The sequence below is a fragment of the Vidua chalybeata genome, chromosome 8, assembly GCF_026979565.1.
Source record: "Vidua chalybeata isolate OUT-0048 chromosome 8, bVidCha1 merged haplotype, whole genome shotgun sequence".
Taxonomy (NCBI): domain Eukaryota; kingdom Metazoa; phylum Chordata; class Aves; order Passeriformes; family Viduidae; genus Vidua; species Vidua chalybeata.
The window spans coordinates 3,828,886-3,840,696 of NC_071537.1; the positions used below are offsets into that span (position 1 = coordinate 3,828,886).

The following is an 11,811-nucleotide window of genomic DNA, read 5'->3' on the forward strand; positions in this document are numbered from 1 at the left end:
CGGTGGGGTGCAGAGGATGTGATGAGCTGTGCAAAGAATGGTTCAGGAGCAGCAAAAAGCACTTTTTGGCATAAAACCCACTGAAGGGTGCATGAGCAAGAGAGCTGCTTCCCACAGACATTCTCAACATCATTCAGTGTGGTGAGAGTTCTGAAAAAACTGCACAATCATAGAATTGTTTAGGTTGGGAAAGACCTCTGGGATCCCTGTGTCAATTAAGCCAGCACTGCCAAGGCCACTGCCACCCCATGTCCCCACACCCACACACCTTTTAAATCCCTCCAGAGGCTGTGAAATCACTGGCACTGCCTCATCTCAGGTGGAGGCAGGAGCCTTGCTCTGTGCCAGTGCCACCCCCGTGGCACCACCAGGGACCACCTGCACCGCTGCTTTTGGCAGCCACTGGCACGGCTGAGATCAAGGTGGTGAATTATTTCAGCAACAACCAGCTACAAAAATCAACCTGGGCTCGAGTTTGCTGTGCAAAAAAGCAGAAGATGAAGCCTGAAGTGCTAATGGAAGTTGATCTGTGGGTGTTGGTGCTGGAGCTGCTGTACACATCTGTGTTTGACAAGCAGCTCTAGACCACCAGACAAGGAAAATAACTCGCCAGCTCTATTTTCCTCTGGGACAATCTATTTAAAAACCATCATTTTTTCCTCCTGTAATTAAAGCTTTACAGAGACTTTTAGAGCCACAGGCTCAAAATCTTCAGGAATGGCAGAGAGCACAGTCCTTTCCAGGGTCACAGAGGGGTTCCACGAATGCTCTGGCAGGAGGGATCCTGCAGCCACCCACGGCGGGTGCTGTGGAAGGAGCACACAAGGCTGTGCAGGCTGTGCTAGAACATTTATGCACCTGGAGATCCCATCAAGGAAGAAAGTCCCTGGGGCTCTGGGGGACCTGTGCAAAAGAAGGTTGGAACTAGGTGGGATTTCCTGTCCCCTCCAACCCAAACTACTCCATAATTCCGTGATTCTATGAAAAAAAGATGAGCATGGGTAGGATAACCATGAACAGGATGTGATAGCTGGCTTGGCTGGTGCTGGAGATGTTTCTCCAGAAACCCTAGAGGGCCTTTGTGGATTGCACAGCATTTCTGGTTTGACAACAGCTCCTTCTCCTCAGCAACTGGAACGGATTAATGGTTCCCTGCCACAGGGACAGCATCCTAAAACAAACATCCAGAACTAAGGCTGCTATAAACAGCAGCAAAACCAAGAGGCTTTCAACTTGCAATTACATTTTCTTTGCTAACCACTTATGGATGGGGAATCCCAGCCCTTGCTCTGAGCCCTCAAGATCTTTTCCCTCTTCCCTGTGCTTGATTTCAGCAGGTCCCATTCCCTAACCTGACACACACTCACCCCTGGGCATGCTGGGCTTGCCCACCTGCTCCTGTCCCTGCCAGCACTGGCTGCTGCTTGTCTGCTTGGAACCCAGCCCTCCCCTGTTCTTCTGGGATGTAGGAAGGGAGAGACAAGGAGGCTGGAATGACTCACCAAGAAGACAAAAGGATTGTGCATGTTTTTCACACTCACTTTTCATGGCAGCTGCTCACATCCTCCTGGCTGTCCCAAAGCAAGCAACCCAGAAAGAGGTGGGAGTCTCCACAAGCCAGACATGTTGTCTTCAAAGTGACACAGCATCATGATTTATGTCATTTTTTAAACATCCAAACCCCAAATTTTCTAAGATAAAATCTGTTCTTTTGAAAGACAGAAGTTTTCAACATTTAAATTTTGTCTGGACTGTAGAGAAGCTACAGTGGGACTTGGATACAAATCTGCCACTGATAAATTAGAGGTATTAAAATCAGGCAGAAGAGAAAGGCTCCCAGCTTTACTTAACTGGACTTATCTGAAGAGGAAGGTTTTCCGTCTCAGTTGAAAAATGAGATTATATCAAAATCCACCACCGGAATGTGGCAGGTATCACAAAATTAGCCTTCCATCTTTAAATCTGTGTAGGCAGGGAAAGAATCTCCTCAGTCCCTGACTCCTCACCCACGCAGGTGCTGGGACCCATCCAAATCTTATTGCTTGAGGCAGCTGCAGGGACATAAATCACCAGCAGCTCCTGGCCTGGCCCCTGAAGTTGTGACATGGAGCACTTGAAGCACTGATGGTGAAGCTGCATCTGCCCCTCTGACAAATTAGGTGCAAGATCTTTTAATTCTGCACTTATGTTCTTCTCCAGGTCATAAAATGCACCCACAAAGAGTTTTGTAGAGTTTAAACCAAAACACTGAGCGCTTTTGGGGATTTGATCTGTGAGCAGCTTTCACCTTTGTGGATCTGTTCCCACCCTGTGTACCTGGCACTAATTCCATCCCAAAAGCAGAAAGAAAGGTTAGTAGAAAATCTGTAGCTCTGCAGTATAAAAATTGGAAAAAATCCAAGGGGAAAAACGATGAATCTATGATTTACATCTCAGCCAAAGGTTTTCCTCCTCTGCTGGTTTTTGTGGTACAAAGTGTCTTGGTCAGGGATGTGCCTCACATTTAGTGTGTACCCACAAGCAAATCCAGGTGTGTAGGGCCCCCCCAGCACTGCCCTGTGTCGTGGCACCTGTGAGAGCTCTGCTTCCTGCCCCTGGACACAGAAACAAAACTTCCCTGAAGTGGCTTCTTGAACCACCAAATGATGGGAAAAGGTTGCATTTCACAAGTCTTCAGCTGATTTGGCTCACCCCTGCGAGGAGGATGGGTGTTTGCTGCCCCTGCAAGAACAGACCTGAGGACAAATCACTTCTTGTCTGTGTGGCAGGATCACCCACGCAAAAGTAGTTCTGATCAAAAAAACAGGTTTATTGCTTGCTAATTTTAAATCAAATTACCTACAGATTTGCTTGTTTGGAAACAAAGCTCGGCTGATTTCAAACCAAACATTTCAACAAAAATGTGTGTTGGTTTTTGCTCTGAAAGAATTTCCTGTGTGAAAAACAGGCTGCATTGTTACTGGAAGTAAACAAGGCAAATGTTTACAAACAGCCCATATGCAGTTTTGGTTTGGGCAGGACATTTTCATTCCACCCATCAAACAACTGCAAAATCCATTCTTCTTCCACTGCCCTCTTTTAAAGGCAGTAGAGCCAAGCCAGCAGAGTCCAGCCTGGTAACTATAAAATAATACACAGCATAAAATTAGGTCCTCAAATACACACACACAACAGTACTTGACTCCATCAGCATCTTGGAGTTTACATATAAATGAGAATATGATGATTTAATATCCACTGATGTACGAGGGCAAGCTTTGACACACTGTAGAAGCAGAGAAATCTTTTAAATGCAGTTCACATATTTCATTTCAATCGCAAGAACAATGTATTTAGGGAAGGAAGATCAATAGCTCCGTTGCTGCCAGCCCTCTCAAATGCAAACCGCGCTGTTTTCTCAAAAGAAAAATCTTGCTTCTTGAAAAATCAGTCATAGACAGGCTTGGGTTGGAAGGGGCCCTAAAGATCCTCCAATTCCAACCCCCCAGAATGACATCATGGTGATGGAACGTTGTGATCACCACATTGCAGGATTCCTCTGGGCATTGCTGGAGTTAGTCCAAGCTCAGCAACAGAGCAGCACTTCTCAAAAGGGGCCAGCAGATCCAAGGTGGGAATTAATGTCGGGTTTCCCAACGAGCCCACAAGTCCACGGCTCCAGCTCCAGCTCCAGCCTGAATTTCACTCTCTGCCTCCACTGTCTGGGTTCATGCTGAGTTTAGAGGGAGCACAGCTCATCCCCGGGGGGGCTGACGTGCTGTCACTGGGTGCTGCACATTCCACTGATGCTGGACCCCTGTCACTCCTTAAAACAGCCTCTGCAGCAGGTCAGCATTCCCTGGAGCTGGGGAGGAAGCAGGAGAGGGGAGATGAGAGAGGAAAGCCTCCCACCTCTCCCCTCTGGCTGGACGGCACCATGGGAGGCTCTGTTGCCTTCTCCATGTTCCCAATATTCCACTGCAGGCTGAGAGGCATCGAGTGTTATGTCTGAGCTAAACACAGTGGAAGGAAAAGGAGGAGTCTTGCCAATGTTTGTGTAGCCTTGGTGCCTGATGTCCTGCAACTCTCGTACCGGGATTTGCATCGTGTGCCAGAACTTGATGAGAATGATACTTCAACATCAACTCAGTGCGTGGGTGGATCCTGCTCCAAGACATCATTTTTTTTTTCTGACTTGAACTAGAATTTACTTACTGGAGAGTCTATTTACACTGCTGGTAGGTTTCTGTGTGCTAAGGACCAGGTTAAAATAAATGTTATAAGGAGTAGAGGCAAGCCAGGGCAATCAATTTAATAACTGTGACATTTCTGGGGCACCTCTGGAGTCGATCACATCAGAGCAGTAATTAACTCCCAGTTATTTATGATAAAGTCAAGTATTTGATGTGAGTGAAAAACGTAGGAGAGTTTTGACTGACAGCCTTCCATTATCACAGGCTGCAAAAGCATTTGTAAAGTTGTCAAGCAGGAGATATCCGGCGTGTTGGATTTGTCAAGCAGATGTCATCATATCTGTCTGCGCCGATTGCTGGGATTGTGGGATTTACAACTCGGGAGCATTTCTCCACCACCAGAAGTATTGGCAGCTCTTCTTCAGCCTGGAAGATGAGCTGGCACCAGGAATGGCTGTTGGACCCACGCCTGGATGCAGCACAGCAGCTCACGGGTCTGGTGAGCTCCTATCCCAAACAGGAACCAGTAGCACAGGGAAGGGTTTGAGCTCACCAAACTGATGGTCTCTTAAAAAAACCCAGAGTGATTCACACTATTAATATCTCAGTGACATTTTAATTAATTTCAGAATGTCCAGAGTGCAGAGAGCTCACTGCAAAATCCCCATCCTGCTGTGAGTTAATGCCACGTGGTACATCCACTCCCTCAGAGTTTATTTCTGACGAGGTCAACCCACGATGCACAGGCTTGTTTTGGAAGCTGGTTTGAGTCATCCCAAATATTTTCTGGGGAGCTGCTGTATCCTCACCTGCGTGGGTGAGCCCTGCAGCTGCTCAGCAATCCTGGGAAGCACCCATGGCATGGGATCCCAATGGGATTGGGAAACCCCGGCTCTCAGTCATCCTACACTGGTTGCTGTCTCTTCCAGGGTCAGGGAAAGAAAGCCTCACACAGGTTTCTTTTTGTGTGCAAAGTTAAGAAATAAGTAAGAACATTTTTTTGAACTTGAGGTCCGTGGAGAAGAGCTCTGGGAAAATGGGAACACGCCCTGATAAACAACAGTTCTGGTATGAGTGTGATTGCTTTAAAAGCTGTGCACAACTGGTTTGTGCTTCCCAGGTAGTTCCTTTGAGATTAATTAGTGCAATATTGTTTGTTAATCTTGTGTCAGGGAGGAAGTTTGGAAGAAACAGTCGCTACTGACCTCAAAGTTCTGGATTCTAGAAAAACCTGAAGCAAATATATTTAAAATAAAGTGTACTTCTCTCTTTAATTCTCTTTAGACCAGTGCTGTTTCCCTGAGTTGGAAAGTGACATTTGAAAACTGCTGATGGAGATGAGAAATCTTGGAAAGAGTTTGTCATAGATATCACATGGAAATGGAGAGAAACTTCAGTATATTTATGCTAAAGCATTTGCATGGGAGGAGGACACAAAATGAATGGAGTGATATTTTCAGTGATTCCAGGCCTGATAAATAAGGAAAGCACAGGGAGCACAATGCAGCATCTCCCCACTAGAATCTGAGAAAAGCAGGCTAAAAATAAATGGTTTGGAGATAAATACTCTGTATTTATGTGCTGAGTACTGGAGGCTGTTGCTGGCCCTTTGAAGCTGTTGGTTGCAGCAGTGAAAATCACACGCTGAGGGAATGTTTGAACACCACGAGGTTTCAGCACAAGCCCTGAAATTACCAAGTATTTTTAGAAGGTATTTTGCACCACAGAGAATCCATTGGGCTGCTCAGAGAGGCTGTGGATGCCTCATCCCATGTCCAAGGCCAGGTTGGACACTGGGGCTTGGAACACCCTGGGACAGTGGAAAGTGTCCCTGGCCATGGCAGGGTGGCACTGGGTGGGATTTAAGTCCATTCCAGCCCAAACCATTCTGGGATTCTATGGAAATCAATCCTAAGATCCTACCACAGGCAGCAGGAGTGGGTACCTGGTCACATGAGATGTTATGAATTAAAATCAGCAATTTTCCAGAAAACGTTCCATACAAACCAGAATTTTGGATGCCACAAAGGCAAGGAAACCCCATTGCTCCCACCATTCACAAAGACTTTCTGCTTGTTCCCTAAGATGGGAGGATTTTTAACCAGGTTGTCGTAGTTTATGTTCACCACCCCAAATGATGAAGGCACATTATTAACCTGAAGATTTCAGCTGAAAGCTCCTCCAGTGTCCAGAAATTCATGGAGAGAGCACCCAAGTGCTTCAAGAGGACCACAGGGAAGAAAAGACCCTTGAGAAGACAACAAGGGAATATTAAAAATATTTGTTTTCCTCCACCAGTGATCACTTCCCTCCGAGTTACCACCAAAGAAAGCAATTCCAGAGCAGAGGATTTTGAACAGCAGTGGAACCATAACACCTGGGAATGTTATTTAATTACAGAGCCATAACAATGCCCAGCATTTCAGCAGCCTTACAATATAAGTCTTAGTTCAGTAACTTTTAGGGTTTGTTATTCTTTGCCTTACCATCCAGTTGTAACATCATCCAGGTGGTTATCTCTGCAAGGTTTAAATTTCCAATCTATTAAAGCAATCTTAGCAATCTATTATTTCTAGGCCATTGAGGGAAGGTTAAAATGAAAATTACACTGGAGGGAGTAAGTTCTGTTCCAAGTACAGGTTGAAAACATCTCAGAAGTGGAAAGCAGTAAGGTTTCAGTGGAAGAAGGGAAATGAAATGACTGATAACAGTCATTTAAAGTGATTAAAGCAGCATGAGAGAGGTAACGTGAAAAGATTTTTTCCCCCACTAATGTAATGGGGAATTTTCAATGCATGATTTAGACAGCTCCTACCTCCGAGCTGTTTTTGTACCACTGAGTTAAGTTTTAAGCACTACATTACAAGAATGGAAAATTTCATTTTCAGGAGTACACAAGAAGAGCAGCATCCATCTCATCCACCCAATTTAAATAGAGCTGTGTGGCACGGGAGAAGCAGAAAATGGAAATATTTGGGAACAAGAGTAAACTCAGCTGAAGAAAGATTCTTTGACATGAAGACCTCATGGATCTCAGCTGGATAAATCACCTTCATAACTTTTATCCAAGTGGTTGTGATGGGCAGAATCACAGAATGGTTTAGGATGGAAAGGACCTTAAAACTCATCTTGTTCCAACTCCTGCCACGAGCAGGGACACCTTGCCAGAAGCAGTTGTGCCCCAGACATAGCAATGCTGTGTTTTGGCCAAGCTGAGTGTCATTTATCTAATTTTCTCCTGTTCCTGGAAGTGAGATAATCCCAGGGAACAAAACCCATGTGTACCTGTTAGTACAGAAACAGCAGCAGCAACAGAACCTAGAATAAAAAAACCCTTAATACCAGGTCTGTTTATTTTTTTCTGTTAGAATAGCAGCAGTTGATTTTATTAATTTTTATGGTGCTGTGGGGAAATTTAATAGTCCTATAAAAGCCAGTTTAAAACTTTCTGATTGTCTTATCTCTTCAAACAAATGCGTACTCTGGGAATTAAAAAAAAAAGGAGAGCATCAACTGGATAGGGCCATTACTATGAATAATTTCCCTCTTACTCAACTCCAGAGCCCTGACACAATAGACAAGAGCCTCCATGGATATTTTTTTGGGGGGGGGATATGCCAAGGCTCACTAAAAAGGGTGTTTTGTTCCCTGCCCCCTGTCTGCTGAGGGCTCCCCGGGAGCTGCCACGTGTGCAGAGCAAATTGCAAGGCACCGAGGGCTCCTGTCAAAGCAGCGATTGCACAGCACGTTGTTTGAAAACAAATAATTCAGTCATTGAATGTATTTTCACACAGTAAAACTGGTTAGTGGCTGGTGGGGATGAATGGCACGCTCAGTGAAAGGAACAACCAGTCTGGGGCCACTGCAGGTGAGGCTGGAGGAGGTGGAGGTGAGGGAAGTTTTTGAGGGTCCCAGTTTAGGCAGAGGGAAATGGGCATTTCACCAGCGTGGGGTGTGAGGTGACTGCACCTCTGTGTGCCCTCAGAAATGTCACTGTGTCCATACAAAGGCTTGATGCACTGTGATTTGTAAAAAATTAAGTGAAAGGCCAGAAATGAGCAGTAGAGATGTGTCTGTATCCACAATATCCCTGTACAACCTGCCACAGACACACAAGAAGGTGTAAAAACTCAATTTTTTTTTTTCCTTTTTATTTTATCTAACCACAAAGCTATACCATAGAGGTATCCACTAAGTGAAAATTACTGCCAGGCCTGTTTTGCTGCTGTTTTTGTGGCTTTCTGATCATTTCAAAAGACAGCCAAGCCTTTCTAGCTCGCCCCTTCCTACAACACACAACAGGCAGCGTGGCCCAGCTCCATCCCAGCACATCCCATCTCCATCCCAGCACATCCCAGCTCCATCCCAGCACATCCCAGCACATCCCATCTCCATCCCAGCATGGCCCAGCTCCGTCCCAGCACATCCCATCTCCATCCCAGCACATCCCAGCTCCATCCCAGCATGGCCCAGCTCCGTCCCAGCATATCCCATCTCCATCCCAGCACATCCCATCTCCATCCCAGCATGTCCCAGCTCCATCCCAGCACATCCCAGCTCCATCCCAGCATGTCCCAGTAGCCACTCCAGCATTCTCAGGGCTCACCACCAGCCTGGGTGCCCAGTCTGCTGCAAACAGGGTTTGTTCCCCATCTCCTCAGGGCAGTGTTTCTCACAGATCACGTTTCCATTGAGTTGTTCTTGGTTCTGATCATGCCCTTCACAGCTGCAATTTCATCTGAGGAAAATGAGACTTTTGAGGCAGAGACTATAATGAGGAGGTTTTGCCTTCTGGGATCATCTCTGCTTCTGACAGAAGCTCTAAGATGGATGTTTTATGCTCTCCTGTGTAAGAGAGAAAATGAGAATGAGAGCAGCAGATCTCGAATGGTGATTCTGTCTTCCTCCATGAGCTCAAGCAGCTCCTCACAATTCCCTCAGGCTGGTGCCAGGGTGGTTCTGCTGTGGGCTGGAGCTGGAGGGATGGGGAAGGACATGGGGCAAGGAGGTGACAGACCAAGGTTTGGAAGAGAACATCCCAGGCTCGCTCTGCGTCCTCCAGATGCCCTGAAGCGCTGGCAGATCACTTCTCCCCATACACTTTTATTTCACTTTTAAGTTATTTAGTTCCACTTTTTAAACTTAAAAGAGGATCGATTTAGGTTAGAAAGAAGGAGGAAATTTTTTTAGAGTGAGATGAGGTGGCACAGGGTGCCCAGAGCAGCTCTGGCTGCCCCTGGATCCCTGGAAGTGCCCAAGGCCAGGCTGGACAGGGTTTGGAGCAGCCTGGGACAGTGGGAGGTGTCCCTGCCATGGCAGGGGTGGCACTGGGTGACTTTAACGTCCCTTCCAACCCAAACCATTTTGGGATTCTCTTCTCTACCCCAAACCTCCACTGGGCAGGAATAAACTGGTTTTGGCCCAGTTGTGTAAATACTTAAGATGCTGTTCTCCCTTCTTCGCCCTCCTCTGCATGCTGAGCATGCAACAGGCAGATACAAGCTAAATTTCATTTTATTTTTTATATTTTTCAGAATGAAGGACGCCATCTGTGCCATATCCTCCTGTTTATGTCTGCTGCATCTCTGCAGGCTGGAAGCTCTCGTGGCTGCCAACACAGAGCCTCTCCAGCTGATGAACTCCTGGGTTTGGGTTTTGATTTTCTTTTTCCTCACTTAAGAGTTCAGAGCGAAAGAAATTTCCAGTTGCAGGGCTATTTCTGAAAGTGTGCTTGGCACACAACCTGTGCTGAAATCTTTCCTGAAAGAGAAGGTGTAAAGTCCACAATACCCAAAGGCAGAGTCCTGATGAATTCCTGACAGGGAGCGTTGAGTGGTAATTCATCCATCAACCTGGGGAAGACTCGGTACCTCTCTTCCAGATAATTGAACTTTAATTTATTTAAATTTAATGGAAAACCATATGGAGAGGAACAGAAAGCTAATTTAAAGCACTGCTCAAAGCAATCAATATGTTAACAGATTCCTTCAACATTTCACACTTGGTTGCTGAAAAACATTTAAAATGTATGATTTTTTTTAATTAGTATTATGAAAACACAGGATTTCTGGCATGTTGTATTCAAAACTCAAGAGCCAAAATAAGCCTCTGTTGTGAAAATTGAAATATACTCTGGAAGCACAAATCATTTTATTGGAAGTGGAAGTGACAACTGTTTAATATTTTACCAAAAAATGCACATCTCTGAAGACTTCTAGGAAGACACCTATAAATCCTAAGGGCTCACATCGCTGGGTTTCATATGGCCCTGAAATAAAAGCAGTAAATTAGTTGTAGGAGTTGCATTAAGAGATTGAAGTTGGCAGGAAGAACACACGAAGGAGCAGTTCAGTGTAAATGGATTAAACACAGATTAAAGCAGACGAATGCAAAATTCCCAATTATGCACATCAAAATTTTAATTATTTTCATATTTCCCTGATTCCTTTGATGCTCCTCAAGGTCAGTTCTTTCTATTCTGCATTTTGAAAACAAGTTTTTTTTCAATGGCAGGATAATTAACACCATCTTTCTACTCTTAAATGTTGATGTCCTAACATTGACCATGTTCTGACTCACAGCCAAATGCTTTTTTATTCAAGGTACAACTTAATTTACTTTTATATTAAAGAAAAAAACCCAAATGTGTAGGCAATTTAAGGTCCTAGAAAAGAATAAATGTCCCAGTTCTATTTTATCTTTTAAAGATATAACAGTTTAATGATGACAGTGAGTCTTATACCTGCAGTTTGTAATTTTCATGATGGTTTCATCTTTGTCAAGCTTGGAGAGTGCAAGCTGTAAAAATAAGTGAAAGGTTCTTTCTGAAAGTTTAATAACTTGGGGTTGTTAAGAAGGCTGGAATATGAAAGGAGCAGTAATTCCCTGCCATGAAATTTCAGCAACTCGAACAAAGTCTTATGGAAATTCCATAAATAGATTTCAGTCAAACCTCATTGAGGGCAGGTCTGACTTTCCTGTGGCTTTTTTAAAAAGCAAATTATTTTAAGCACCCTTTTTGAAAAGTTTTTTTTTTTTCCTTTTGGTAAGCAAATGATCCTGCAGCATTTTTCATGTCAGATTTGCCAAGTGCTCTCCCAGAAACTTATTAGTGTGATGGCTCAGCTTTGCAGAGACTAATAGGAGCAATGGAAAAAGAGCACATAATGGCTAAAATATCTTCTGGTATTTTATTTTATTTTATTTTATTTTATTTTATTTTATTTTATTTTATTTTATTTATTTTATTTTATTTTACTGTATTTTATTGTATGTTATTGCATTTTATTTTTTTACAAATAAAATTCATTCATTTTCTCTGTATCTTTTGCCCCTGGGTTTTCAACCTCTTGGCATAGTCCTGACTGTAGAAAAACAGGCAATTAAAATGCTGAGGTCCTGCAAATTCTGCTTATTTCTTGCAAGGTCAGTGTAACAGTAAATGGTGGATTCCAAATAAAAATGAGGGGCTCTTTTGAATAAAATGCGTCATAAAATTGGTCTAATTAAACAAAATTTGTCTTTCATTGGCTAGTCTGCTGGAAGGAATTTCTCTTAGAGTGGAATGTAGAGGAGCTGGAAATTGCACTTTCTATGGGCATTTTAAGGCCCTGTGAAATAAATCTGAATGATCAGCAGG

The 11,811-nt window shown here is 44.2% G+C and overlaps 1 long non-coding RNA gene across 2 annotated transcripts; it reads left to right on the forward strand.

Moving 5' to 3' along the window:
• Positions 1-3,552: 3,552 nt before the first annotated feature.
• Positions 3,553-5,673, forward strand: LOC128791737 (uncharacterized). Of its 2 annotated transcripts, none has more exons than XR_008432124.1 (3): positions 3,553-3,610; positions 3,964-4,217; positions 5,457-5,673. It is a non-coding gene; the product is annotated as an uncharacterized LOC128791737 (long non-coding RNA). The 2 variants fall into 2 exon arrangements; XR_008432125.1 differs by having other exon boundaries at positions 3,579-3,827.
• Positions 5,674-11,811: the final 6,138 nt, after the last annotated feature.